This window comes from Arvicanthis niloticus, chromosome 12, assembly GCF_011762505.2.
Source record: "Arvicanthis niloticus isolate mArvNil1 chromosome 12, mArvNil1.pat.X, whole genome shotgun sequence".
Classification (NCBI taxonomy): Eukaryota; Metazoa; Chordata; class Mammalia; order Rodentia; family Muridae; genus Arvicanthis; species Arvicanthis niloticus.
Genome location: NC_047669.1, coordinates 57081597 through 57094948, shown reverse-complemented (window position 1 = coordinate 57094948; position 13352 = coordinate 57081597). Strand labels below are relative to the sequence as shown.

Here is a 13352-nt window from a genome sequence, read left to right as displayed (position 1 = left end):
TATAATTTCTGTCTCCAGAGTCTTACTTCAAAACATTGAAAGTAAAAAGCAGTTTTATAAAACCTTGCATAGTAAAAACTCAGAGAGTTTACTATTTGATTATCACCTGGGTACTTGCTTTAGAGATAGTTTTTCTATGTCCTTAACATGAGTTTGAAAACCTCTGTTCATTTTTTAATAGCTCTTCAGGTCTCAGAATGTTGAATAGCTGTGGCTAATGTTACTAACTAAGCTTGTGAAGTGAAAAAGAAAAGTGTTAAGTAGAAGGCCTAAATACATGGCATCTTTTCAATTATTTTCTACATTTCTATACAAGTGTACTTTATTCCTTCACATAGTGTATGATCCAGTGACTGTAGGTGAATGGCTATTTAATGAAATTTGTATTTTGATTTAAAATGTTGTATATAAGAGTGATATTATATATTATTCTTTAAAATTTAGGAACTGCAATATATATATATGTATATATATATGTGTGTGTATATATATGTATATGTATATATATATACACATACATATATGAAATAAGATATAAATAAACAGTGTATAATGACCTATTCAGTTCCCTATTTTGGGGACAAAAAACAAACTGTGACATTGTTTGAATCAGTATGCTGAGCATTGTGGACAGAATTTAGGACGTTAGGCAAGGAGCAGAGTGAGATAATAGGAGCTATTCCCAGTGGTGTGTTGGGGAAAGCCCCAGCAACAACAAAAAGCAATGCACCCAATTTTAAATCTGCAGCTTTCTAGTAAAACACAAACAAGGAAGAATAAATACAGAAACATTAGATAAAGAAGTGACAGGGGCTTTGAAGGATTCCAGGTGAAGACATTCTAGACCACTTCTGTTGTATTAAATCGTCTCTTAGAAGTTGGGGTTCTGGGCGTGCTCTCAGGAGACAGGCTGCGGAGGAGTCCATTTGTAGCCAGATAAGAATGAGTGACAGCAGCGATCAGGCTCATGGCTCCCATGGAATGACAGCTATTGACAGGATTCTGGGCTGTGTTTGAGACAGTGAGAGAGTCGATAAAAACATCAGGGCTTGTTTGGAGTAACACTGCAAGCGATGCTTCAATTTACCACCTGGAAAAGAGCCACAGTTCTTTCCTCGTATTTAGTGTTGATGTAATCTAGCACGTTGCTTAATATGTTTACCACTAAAAACACTTGTAAGGGGAGGGGTCCTTGTGCCACACAGAGGAGAGAAGACACAGAAGCATAAGTTTTTGCACTTAGCTGCTTATTAGGCCTAGAAAATAGATCACATTTGAATCACCGAACAAAATATGAAACAAAGAGTTTAACAAATAACAGTAATCACTGGACAATAAAATTGTTAGATAAAAAGGATAAAGTACTCTTAGTCTGTCCTCAGGGATTTTTTTTTATATGTGTTTTACACTATCTTCAGTGAAAAAAGGAATAAACTTCTAATGGTTAACAGAATATTCATAAATGCACAAAGGATATATTAGATATACTATCATCATTTGCAAAATTTTATGTTATGTTTCAGTCTAAAATGAAATATTCCTACTAAATACTCCACATGTATTTCTGAAACATACTATTTAAATAATATATACCTGCAGATAAACATCACCCAATCATCTCCATTCAAATATTAATCACGATAATTCAAGAAATGACTTTTGAAAGAGTTGCTCATAGTCTAAAATCTACAAAACTTTACTGTGCGCAAATATTAGCACAATTTCACGCCAAATCCTAAATATAATGTAACCAAATAATAAGAGCTTTTAAAAGTACTAGATTATTTAAATCTCTCCTGGTTTCCAGTGTTTAATATTTCCTATTTACTTTAAGAGAAACTGTACTAGTATGAGCAGAATTGTTTTTGGTTTTATCTGGAACATTTCAACAGCTTAGGGGGTTATAGTGACCATTTAGCTAAACTGATCACCTAACCATGTCCTTTGACATATTGTAGATATGATACACACAAAGAGGAACACTTACTCAGTTCTACATGTTTTTGTTCCACACTGATATGTCTGTCTCAGACCTCCTTTGCTACCTGAAGCATTCTCAGTAAATAAAATAAACCATATACAATGGGGAAAAATCCCGAAAAGTTTATTATTTACTATTTATGTTTAAAATATAATCCTGTTTCTAAAATTTTTGCAGAAAGTAAAGCTAAAGAAAGAATATGACTTACCAAAATAACTCATAGAAACAGTCACATTGAAAACAGCATTCTCTAAGAAGAATCATATACAAAAGTACTGGGGTTTAAAATCTTTCAGTATGTATTAATAATGCCAGGCCTAAATATCTTGGTGATATTAATTGCTGAATATCTAATTATGATAAAATAATATTGAAACTCAAAGTCATGCAAATTCTTGACATTTCTCAGGTCTAATAAAGTTAGTTAGTTGGGTATTATTAAGAGGGCCACTGTTGTTAACATCTTTCTTATTGGTATTGGATTTTTTTTAGCAGAACCTAAAGTTGTTTATGCTGCATAAAAATTATTATGATGTTACTAGGGTTATACTACTGTTGTAAAATTTGTCGGTCACCTCTTGATTCTGTAAAGATCGTTATTTCATACATACTGGTTTGTTTCATGCTGTTGAAAAGACCTAATTTTTTATATGACATGTTTTTCACATTTATTTTACATAAATAATTGAGATTTAAGTATCGCATACCTAGAAATTCCCAACAGATGCAGCTAAGTCTGTGTGCAATTCAGTGATATCTCATGTAGTACCAGTAATTGATATTTGTGGTGGTGAAAAATCTCAAACGATTCAGAAGTCATTCATCAAATCATAAAACATTTTTAGTATAGAGGCGTATCCTACACATGTATGTGTGTTTGTATACATGTATGTGAATGTGTGTTCACTTGTGTAGTCACATACTCATTTACCTTGTATATATGGTAGTTGGTGTCAGGTGTACTCCTCTGTCACTCCTCATTTTATTTTTGAGGCAGGGTCTCAAAACTGAACCTGTTGCTCATTATTTTGGCTAGACTATCTGTCCATCAAACTCCCAATATTCTCCTTTATTGATGTGTCCAGCACTGCAGTAATAGGCACCCAACACCCAGCTTGTTACATGAGTGCTGATCCAAACGTTCTTCTGCATGCTGGTACAGAATGCGCTTTACCCACGGGGCCATATCTCCACCTCTCTAGAGCTAACTCTTAATGACCATGATTGCCACTGGATTTGGACAAACAAGATATACCCAGTCTGAGTGTTTAAGGCATCTCCAGCCCAGGAGGAGTGAACAGCATCTAAACAAGTGATTCTAGCATGGCAGAATACATTGTGATTAGCACTGTAATCAAGATATGTATAAATCTGACCAGTAATTCTTAAGAAAGGATTGATTAATTCTGTCTGAGGTTAGGTAGAGAAGAGGTTGAATTTGAGCCCATTCCTTTGAATAATACATGAGATAACACCAGTACATCCTTGTAAATTGAGCAGTTTAGCCAGGGAGCTGCCAACCTATCGATCAGCTGATGAGAAGACAGAACTTAGATCTAGCAGGCCTAAATGAATAGTGAACTGACAAGATCAAGGCTTGGTGCCATTTGTAGCTTCAGCTCTGAAACTTTACTGAACTGATGCACAGAGCAGCCTCTCCAGAGGATGAGGTGGCCCCACAGCTCAAAAGTGTTTTAGAAAGAGGCAGGTGAAGAACTTGCAGAAATGAAAATACCTAGACTGTATATAACTTTATCTAAGATGTGAATGCAAGGATGCTCTGAAAAGACAAAAGGAAGATCAGGATGTTCTGTGAGGCGGTATCCCAGTCTATGGAAGAGAATGATTAACAAAGTGTGAGGGCAATCAAGTCCCCTTTAATTGCTTTTTATTCCCACTTTTCTCCATAGCTTTATACTGTATTTTACAGGTATCTAGTTTTACTAGTTTTTCTGTGTCAGTTATTTACCTTTTGCTGTGAGCAATTACAGAACAAAAGCAGCTTACAGAAGGAAGGGTTTACTTTGGTTTACAATTGAAGGGTACACCGTGTCATAAAAAAGAAGCTGTGGCACCAGGAGAGAAAACCAACAGTACACACAGCATGCACAGTCAGGAAGTAGAGCGATGACTCCCTAAATGCCAGCTCATCTCTGTCTTACACAGTCCAGGGCTACAGAATAGTGAGAACTGTACAGGATAGTTCTTCTCACCCTAGCTAACCTACTATTCCTAACAGACGTGCCCACGGGTTTGTTTCCAGAGTGTTTATAATCCCATCAAGTTGTTAAGATTAACCATTATATGTTCCTAAAGTAAGATATTTATCAAAAATAAAATTTATATGTTGAAGTCCTAGATCATCATGAAATTCCAAATATGCCCCTAATGCACCCTGTTACAATCACATTATGTGATTATGGAAATAAATCTTGGTAGTAATTATTTTTTTCCTTTTTTAACAATCTTTTAACATAATGTAAAAGAAGGTTATATATACATATATATACATATATATGCATATATATACATGTATAGTTATATATGTGCTCACTATTTTAAAGTGTTTCATCTGCGGTAATGTTTGGTTAAAATGTAGCTGAGCAGATGCTCACAGCATCAGGAATGTATGAAAATGAAAGCTGTTCACTTCTTCGTGAGCAGGAAGCAAAGAGAAGAAGCAACTGAGAGCATAGTACAGTTATCTTAAGCACACACTCAGTGAGCTAGTCTCTACAGTTAAGCAGTATTTCCTCAGTTTCTAGAACCTCCCCAAATAGTGGCACCAGTTGGACAATAAATATTCAGCCTTTAAGCCAATGGCATGGATATTTCACATCAAAATTATTATGCTCATTATGAATAAAAATATCTTGTTGATATTATACACACACATACACACATGATCACTCATGTGCCTATGTGTGCTCTCACGTGAGTACATGTGCGCACACACACATAGTCCTCAAAATCATGGCTCAACTGAGTCTATATTAAACATGCTCGGAACACCAGCTAGCAAATATATAGGCAAAGACAGTGAAATCTATTTTCCAATGAAGTATTAAATAGGTCACGTGACTTGCTGAACACATGCATGTACAAATACTGTCAACATGGAATGGCAGTTTCAGCTGGAACTTTAGTTAGAGCTCATGATTGTTTGTCTCATCAGAGCTACCGCTCGCTGATACTGCTCTCCGTCATGAGATAATATTGCACTATATATGACTAGCCTGGAAAAAGAGATAAATCAAAATATTAAGTTCAATTTCTTCTGGGAAAATATTGCCTTCACACTTTAGTAAATATGAACTATTGTAAGTCGAGGATATCTTTCTATAGCTATTGTCTGTATAACTGTAGTTAGGCTTAAAATGGGATCATCAGGCTAGACCTAAGATTTACTATAAGGATACATGCAGAAGATATCCATTGGAAGGAGATGCCACCAAAGGAACCAACCAACCTTGTTTAAATATGTTCTTGAATTTTCAGACTTGAGGCATGTGAGAAGATACATTTTTGTTCAGTAAGTCATCTAGAATAAGATAGTTTATTATAACAGCAACAGAATGCAGTGTACTGTGAAGATACAGATTATGTTTGTTTATTTTGTTAGTTCAATTGCATGACTGATTTCTATCAAATAGAACATTGCATTCAACTCTAGAGTAATGAATATTACTGCTGATATAATAAATAACTGGAAATCACTGTTAAGTGGACTCTTGTTAATTTTCCATGATATGTCAACATTCATAGAAGTACCTCTGCTGTCTTATTCTGTTACAGCTGAATATTTTTGTTCTTGTATCTCTTTAGTACAAAAGGGGCATTTTCTAAAATCTCCACATATAGGACAGATAATGCTACAACCAAGTGTTAGTATCTAATCCCTTTTGGCTATGGTCATTAGATCCCACTTGCAACTTTAGTATACACATATTTATAGGTGTGTTAACTGAGTGATGAACTTGTTTGTTAGACTGGTGTGATGAAGCCCCAGGAGATTTCCTTACCACTGGACAACACAACTTTGAATCTCCAGAGCTGGCTTCAGCTAATTATGAAGTGGATATGTTTCCACCCTATAAATCTTGCATCAGCTTAGTTTTTAAATTCTAGAGTTCTTGTGTTTGATCCTTTAATTAGATATTCAAATGTAAAGACAGACATTTAGTGGTGGAAAAAGTTAGTGTACCTGCACTTCATTTTAGGAACTAGATGAATTTGAAGTGGGGAAGACTGAAGGAACTGAGTTGAAGTGAAGAAATCTTTGGTGCAGAAATGGTCCAGATGAATTGCTAAGAATTCAAAGGATAATCTCTGCATAGGGTATCAAAGTGAATCTTGGGATTGGAGTTTTATTTGTCACTTTTCTTTTCATGATGAAATAGCATGACCCAAGGCAACTTAAGGAACAACAAAAAAATTTCTTTTGGTTTGGCCTTTCAGAGGGATAGTCCACAATGACAAGGCAGCACACAGATTGCACAGACAGATTGAGAAGAAAGATGACATTGAGAAGAAAGATAGAGAAGAAAGATGACACATGGCAGCAGACAGATTGAGAAGAAAGATGACATTACATTTTTAACTAGAGATATTAACCAGGAAAAGAGATAACAGGGAGAGAGTGACAGAGAGAGAGGGAGAGAGAGAGAGAGAGAGAGAGAGAGAGAGAGAGAGAGAGAGAGAGAGAAGAGAAAGATGGAGAAAGGAAGCAAGGAGGGGGAGAGAGAGACAGAGGCAGAGAGGTAAAGAGAAGGAGAGAGAGAAGAAAACTAATTGGGGACCAATACTATCAACTCACAGATACGTCTACTAGAGATGTACTTACTAAGCAAGGTTCCCATCCTAAAACTTCTGAAGCTTAACTAAAAGTTCCTCTACTTTAGGATCAAATGTTGAAACATCAGATTCTACAAGAACCATTTCTCATGCAAATAAATGAGAGTATTTGTAGCCTGCTTAGACATGGACTGGTCATAAAGGTGATAAGCATCCTGGGATGTGGAAGGAGCAGTATTTCTAGCTGGAGAATAACAGTCCAAGTGAGAAAATATACCTCTTCCATTTAACCCATTGGCTGAAGTTGAATTTCCCTGAGGTTTTCCTAATGATTTGTCTTAAAGAAATTATTTTGTAGGACATAGAAATACTTCTAGCATTCTCAGGACAATTTTGCCACGTGATATTCCACTTCTTTCATAGTTACTATGAATGAGGAAAAACTAGGGACTATTTCAGTATCTCTAATTAGGAAAACAAGACTAGAAGACTCTAATAGCATTTTAGATATTGTTAGATTCTGACGCAATATGTTGTACTTTAGTAGTTGAGAGAACTTGGTAACAATAATTTTCATCACTGCCTGAAATAGCCTAATGGTCAAAGATATAGAACTTGTGAGTAGAAGATATATTTGAATTCATATAGTGTAAAATTCCACATGCCCATTTTTTTGTGTTACGTTTCATAAATGACTATTACCAAATGTGACATCTAGGCATAAAAGTAGGTGGGGATAAGAGATCAAACAATAATATAACCACAAAGACAAGGAACAGGAGAAAGTTTGTCCTAAGAATCACTATGTGCTAATTGGCAGATGCCATATATGACCAGTATTTTTGGTCCAGTGTAGATAAGGCTGAAAAGTAGTTTTCTTATAGCAGAAGGCAAAGGGAAATTGCTAATGAGGAAAGTGTAAAAGGTGTGGATGCTGCTGACAAACAGCTGTCTGGGGAGTGGGTGTTCCTGGTAGAGACCACTGTGGGAATGAGAGAAGGAACAAAAAAATGGTCTGTGAAATGGAAGAGACCCCTGGTATCTGTGTCAGGGATGAAGGAAATCCACGTGGGCAACAGTTAAACAAGTCCACAGGCACTACTTGAGGTGGTGTAAAAACAAAGACCATGGGGGGGGCGGGACTCTTGATTCTCAGTTTCAAAGGGAAAAAGTCTAAATGTGTGCATGTACTACAGACAAGGGGAGGACGAGAGGGTGAAGGAGCAGACCTTCGGCATCAAGGACTGAATGGCAGTGGTGCCAATGACATATGGAAGTGTGGACAGATGAACAGAAGCAGCAGTTACTGAGTCAGATGCAAATGCTGTTTCTTCCCAGAATTCAAGGATGAGTCCAGTTAACAGAGAGGAGGATTTTATTGTGTCCATACAATGGAAGAATTGCGTTTAATGGATGTTAACGTGATTTGGGCGCAGATATGATTGGTCACATTTTACAGACTTTCAGGCTTATTCCATTTGTGTGTTGGTTTCTCCCAGCCAATGAGGTATCATACTCATATGAGCATTGTGGTAGAAAAAGATGCCAGTACCAGCTGATTTTCAACTCAAACATTTAATAGTCACCAAGCAGGAAGTAAAAGCTAAAAATATCCTACAATTGTTGTCAAAACTGCAATCAAAGCAATTGTTTCTCTACAAAATGCTTAATGAGGTAAAAAGTTAAAGCAATAAGACTGATTTTTATTTAAAGGAGAGAGAGAGACAGAGATACAGAGACAGAGGCAGACAGAGAATGAGCAACAGGGATTAACTATGCTATACATATTAAAATATTTATTTTATAAAGTAGTTCTGTTAAGAGATGAATCTAAAATTACTTGAAATATTGTTAAGCTAATTTGGTTGTGTAAATTTACGCATTGTTGTTTGCCATTCAGCAAACGGTAAACAATTTTTTTTCTTTCCCTTGAAGATGAAATATGCATAAGGTTTGTGGTTTGCCATTGTTAGGCATTCAAAAGTCCTAGTGGATATCCAAAGGGCTTATGCAATCAAAGGCCAAATTATCCCCCCAAAAGCTGTAAATGCAGCCGAAAAAGAAATACATTTAAAATAAGCAAACTCGGTTTGAAAGTAATTGGTAAAAAGTACTCACATGAATGACATGAGCCCTCTTTACCGTTGCTTTTCAGCTTGTTTTGACAGACAGATGGAGTGTAATGACTTGCTAGAGTCCATACACTAGTTCAGTGCGCCTTGGAGTGTGTGTCTCCTCATACTCACTGTCTCATGAATAATGCTGCACATTAGTGTTAGTTTATCTTTTGAATGGTGCTAGACATCCAGTTCCCCTCAGCTCTAGTGATTTCTGCACTTACAGAATGTCTAACATATCTACATACATATATATACATGTATGTCATCTCTGTTATAGTAAAGATCCCAAACCTTCAATTGTTTCAATAATAATTGAAAATAAAGTATATAATACCTAAAATGAAGTGAAATTGAAAACCAAAGTCATAAAAAATAGGATTATGTTGTTTTCATAATAGATAATTAATGTATCAGAGGTTGACAAATTTTATTTGGACTCAATTAAAGAATAGAGAAAGTAATAAAAGACTGAGGAGTCTCTCATTTGGCCACATGGATTCTGTTTTGTTAAGTATATTTCTAAAACCTCAATTATTTTTACCATGAAATATTGGGTATTATTTTCAAATATGAGGAGGCTAGCTAGTACAAAGCATATCTTCATCTTAATAGTTCTTGTTTTCATTTCAGTTCATTTTAAGTGGATTGGTCATTTGTATCATTTTTCCTTGAAATGAAGACACACACACACAGAGGAGGGGAGAGAATTAGGAAGATGAAAGAGGATTAGGTTTGCGTACATATGACTTACTTAAGAAGGTAACAATCCACTAATCAACCATATGAACATATGGAAAAACTGGTGTTTGTGATTTTTTGCCAACTAAAGGATTAAATGATATACAAATGAAGCATTAATATTGTCAAGACACAGCCACCCCCGCCCCTAGAGAAGTGTGAAGGTCTGGATATGTTTTAAATGAAAAAAAAAAAAACATGTCTAGATTATGGCAATTCTGACACCTGCTGCACATCAGTGCCCCAGTAAACAAGGTGAAGAAGAGGGCTTCCGAGCACGGAGGGGCATTGCTTTCTGGGTTTCTAAAAGTAATAAGCTTTTACATGGTATTTAATACGCATCCATTCTTGATTACTTTGAAGCAAATGTTTTGTTAAATGTATAACATGTAATTCAAAATACAACTATCAGTTTTATCATTCTGATAAAACTGGCACTAAGTATGATATTGTCATCGAGAGAACATTTCATCCTTTAAACAGTCCATGCTGGAAAATGATAACATATCAAGTAACAAAGCAAATACTTAAACCATGAAAACCAAAAATACTTGTATAAATATGTGTGTGGACCTTTTGAGGCAGGGGCTCCTTTAAACACAGACATTTTCTTTATGTAAAATATATTTATTTATACTTAGAGATTGCGTTGTCCAAATCAGCTGTCCTTTTATTATTTGTGAAATTTGACATAGATTATTTTAGCTAAATTAAAATTCTTCTTTGTTCATCATATATATTTGGGCCTAATAACAGTTCTAAGAGTATGTGTGTGTGTGTGTGTGTGTGTGTGTGTGTGTGTGTGTGTGTAAAAGTGAGAGGGGGAGGGAGAGAGAAAAAAAGAACTTTATAAAATACTCATACCATCATTTGATTCAATGTGTTTTAAACTACAGTAGAGCAATGACAGGGTTAAATTCTTGCATATTATGTAGAAAATGAAGATGTTCCATGTTTGCAGAGATAACCATAGTGGAGCTGGGGATGGTATCTGTAAGGAAGTCTCAGAGAAGTGGCCATGGGAAGATGATAGATGATATTTACCTCATATGTCATCATAACTGTTTTTAAAGCAGATGTCCGAGCCCTTCTTTATCAGGGGTCTGGGAAATGCATCATTCCCAAGCACTCCATCACCACGACATAAAGAAATAGCAAACCTTGAATGTGTCAAACAGTGTCTGTCCAATCTCCTCCTTGTCTCTCAAATGCCGACTTTCCCCCGGTGCTGCATTCCACATATGTATGGTCCTTAAGAGAAGTTATTTTTTCTATATATTTTCAACTGGACAAATGAATGAGCATGTGCATATGTGTGGTAGATTTGAATTTAATATATTAGAGTAAAACATGTAGATGTCACAGTGATAGGTATTTATGTCATTTTAACATTGTTCACACTGATTGTATTCTATGCCATCCAGCTTTTGAAAATATTCTGAACTAATACAGGATGATGGTCTCATTACTCCTATTTTATAGATAAAAAAGGGAGGCATAGTGACAAATATTCACATCTAGATGTAGTTCGTTGTATTCGCCTCCTCTGTCTCTCTCTCTCTCTTTTTCCCCTCCCCTGCCTTTCTCTCCCTCCTTCTTCTAAATTTCCCCATTTTTTTTTTGCTCTCACTTGCTTTCTGTGTTAGGTTTTGCAGATGAAACCCAGGGCACTATGCATAACATAACAAAAATGTGCTATGCAGCTTCTGAGCCAAAGACCTGTACCACATAAAAATCAACCTTGGCTATTGATGGATGTTTGTACTTTTGTTCTTGTTTTTGAACTCCTCTTATATATCTCAACAAAGAAAAGGCAGTAGTTCTGGGGAAATCAACACTGAATTTGCAAGGATATATCTATGCTTCTGTAGTCAGGAAGTGCTTTTTCTTGTGGACTATTTGACCTCCTTTCTGAAGGATGCATGAAATTTCTGCAAAGCAGATCTTTATCTATATTAAAGAGTGATCATATGCCAAACATTTATGAGAGACCAGATTACAGCTAATGACATACAGTTATCAGGCATACCGGAAAATTTTAGCTGAAGTTTGTTCTGTGGTCACCTACAGCTGCAGAGTGGCATTATCTCTGTGTCAAATGGTAAACAGGAATCTTGACCTCGACTCTTAACTGCTGTGCCAGATGTTACTCAATGTAAGAGATTTTGTCTCTCAGGGCTCTATAAACAAACCTGATCTAAATGGCTCCCCCTAGGCATTCCTTGGGGTTTATCGGATAAAAACGAACTCTACTTTCATTACAGACAAAACCCATTTAACTTCCTCTTAGAGAAAACAATGAAATGCTACATTATGATCTGTAAAACACACAGGGTCCTGGAAGGAAGAAAGCTCGAAAGAAAACTATATTTTAACTGAACACACTTTGGGCTTTTATCTTGAAGAAAGTACCTTAGCATACTACATATTTTTTTCTTATTTCATCAGTGATTAGAATTTGAGACTATGAAGAATGTAAGATCTACATCCGAAATCACTATATTGCTGAATCTGACAAATTTATTTAATAATAACAAGTCTGTGATCTGTGTCTGGTATCTAGAGTAGTTGAACTCTCGTGTAGCTCAGTTCTCTTGCAAGATATTAATGAAGACTTATATTTTTAATCCCCGAACACACACACACACGCATGCACAAACACACACTTGCACACACACTCACACATACAAACACACACACAGACACACACAAACTGACACACACACACAAACTGACACACTGACACACACTCACATAAACATGCAAAACATACACAGACATACTCACAAAAAACCTCACAAACATACACACACATTCACACACATACATCCACACATAAAAACATACTCAAATATACAATCACACAAGCACACTCATATACATATATGACAAAACAAACATCAACAATAAAATAAACTAGTGAAAAAAGAGAAGGAAGAGAAAGCAAAGAAGCAGAAGATAAGGATCAAGACAAAAAAACATAGTTAATGCTGAGATTCTCTGGAAAGGGGGATTCTCATTAGCAAAAAAATAAATTTGGTCCTTGGAAGAGAGGCATTAGAGTTGGGAGGTAACTCAGTTAGTAAAAAGCTTTCCTTGCAAGCCTTAGGATATGAGTATGATCTTCAGAAATCGTATCATTGGAATTGGAACTGGGGAGTGGCTCTTAGCACTGGGGATACAAAGACATGCAGATGATAGCAAGCATTATTACAGTGGGAGTTCCCAGTCGGTGAAAGTTCCTGTCTCAGAGAACTAGGTGCATGAGGTCAGCTCCCAAAGAATCTAAGGACAAATGGCTACCTGTGATGCCTCTTTAACATATCAAACCCACACTGGTCAGTAGGTTTTCTCAGGGGAGTATGTACCTGCTGTAAAGTCTGGCTCCTGTCAGCACTTCTCACCACACCTCCTACCCTAAACTTCTCCAGCACCTCAACTTTGCTTCTGTTCCCATAGTTTCTGATTCCTGTATAATCCAGCCATTTCAGCCATAAGATCCTCTGGCTCATGTCTCCTTGATCTTTGTTCTTTTGCTCTCTGTTTCTCTGTCTCTGTCTCTGTCTCTGTCTCTGTCTCTGTCTCTGTCTCTGTCTCTGTCTCTCTGTCTCTCTCTGTCTCTGTCTCTCTGTCTCTCTGTCTCTGTCTCTGTCTCTCTCTCTGTCTCTCTGTCTCTCTGTCTCTCTGTCTCTCTCTCTCTCTCTCTCTCTCTCTCTCTC

General features: G+C 36.3%; 1 protein-coding gene across 17 annotated transcripts in view; it reads left to right on the top strand.

Annotated features, from left to right (window-relative positions):
• Window positions 1–13352, top strand: part of Robo2 (roundabout guidance receptor 2) — a 1463572-nt gene that overhangs the window by 1086601 nt on the left and 363619 nt on the right. The window lies entirely within an intron of this gene.